Source organism: Heterocephalus glaber, unplaced genomic scaffold, assembly GCF_053883595.1.
Source record: "Heterocephalus glaber isolate CG9 unplaced genomic scaffold, H.glaber_assembly_v1.0 deba00001572, whole genome shotgun sequence".
NCBI classification, from domain to species: Eukaryota; Metazoa; Chordata; class Mammalia; order Rodentia; family Bathyergidae; genus Heterocephalus; species Heterocephalus glaber.
Genome location: NW_028258357.1, coordinates 13,460,217 through 13,461,693, shown reverse-complemented (window position 1 = coordinate 13,461,693; position 1,477 = coordinate 13,460,217). Strand labels below are relative to the sequence as shown.

The window sequence follows — 1,477 nt, the reverse complement described above, 5'->3', positions numbered from 1 at the left end:
GAGAGGGAAGGACACATGGACATGGGTATGGCTAAATTTGTCATTTACTCCCTGTGGCTTATATTGATATTTTGAACACAAGTAAGAATTATTTCTTAATGCAAAGAAAGTCTGAACATAAGGTAATTATGACCATTTTCCCTCTTTCTTACAGTATGATTCTAGTCGTGAAATGGCATCATAATCAATACTTCTCTCTGTATTCAATTTTGGCTTTTTAGGGTAGGCAGGCCATGTGCAGGTGCAGAAAAACATTAAATTGCTCTTTTTCAATGTGTGAGGGTTGAACATTCTCCAGTGCTCAAGGATACATTCCAAAAGAATAAGAGATTTTGGCTTTTGGGCAATGCAGTGGCTCTGGGAGTCGGAGCTGACACTAGAATTAGCTTTAGCAGAAGAGAAATGGAGCAGCCATAGAAGTAAGGATGAATTCAGGAAGGCCTGAGACCATGGAAAACTTGCCTGATCTCTACACTATTTTCCAAGGAAAGGTCTGGTCCAGCAAACTCACACATCATTTTGTTGGGTGGATAAGCCCTCTGAGATATTAGATATTGGAGGCAAAGTGTGGGTGAAGCTTATTGGCCAAGAGATGAAAAATGATAGGATAAAAGTATCCCTCTCCATGAAAGTTGTCAACCAAGGAACTAGGAAAGACCTCGATCCCAACAACATTATTATTGAGCAAGAAGAGAGGAGGAGGCGGTCCCTCCAGGATTACACTGGGGAGAAGATCACCCTTGAGGCTGTCCTTAACACTACCTGCAAGAAGTGCTGCTGTAAAGGTCACTTTGCAAAAGACTGTTTCATGCAACCAGGTGGGACCAAATATTCTCTGATACTTGATGAGGAAGAGGAGAAAGAAGAGGCAAAGTTGGCAGAATTTGAGAAGCCTAATCCCACAAGAAATTCATCCAGAAAAAGAAAGAAGGAAAAGAAGAAAAAGAAACATAGAGATAAGAAGTCATCTGACTCTGACAGCTCAGACTCTGAGAGTGATATTGGCAAAAGGGCAAGGCACACATCAAAAGACAGCAAGGCAGCAAAGAAGAAGAAGAAGGAGAAGGAGAAGGAGAAGGAGAAGGAGAAGGAGAAGGAGAAGGAGAAGGAGAAGGAGAAGGAGAAGGAGAAGGAGAAGGAGAAGGAGAAGGAGAAGGAGAAGAAGAAGAAGAAGAAGAAGAAGAAGAAGAAGAAGAAGCAGCAGCAGCAGCAGCATAAGAAGAAACACAAGGAATGAGAGTAGAAGAGAGTGTGGGTGGGTGTGGGTGAGGGAATATGGATCCAGGAGCTTTGTGCATTGAAGCTCTGGGGCCTGGAGAGACTCAGTAGTGAGAATATGGCCTCCTGCCCCCAATGACTTCACTCCTATGGGAGAAGGTTTCCCCTCATGCAGCAGGCAGGTTTGCAAGTTGAGGTCAAAAGCAGCTGCCTGAATGAGTTGTTTTCTTTTTGCACCTGACCCCTTTGCAAGTGACCC

At 43.6% G+C, this 1,477-nt stretch overlaps 1 pseudogene; it reads left to right on the top strand.

The window, feature by feature from the left end:
• Positions 1–233: 233 nt before the first annotated feature.
• On the top strand, positions 234–1,029 carry LOC110349128 (zinc finger CCHC domain-containing protein 17-like; annotated as a pseudogene).
• The last annotated feature ends 448 nt before the right edge of the window (positions 1,030–1,477 follow it).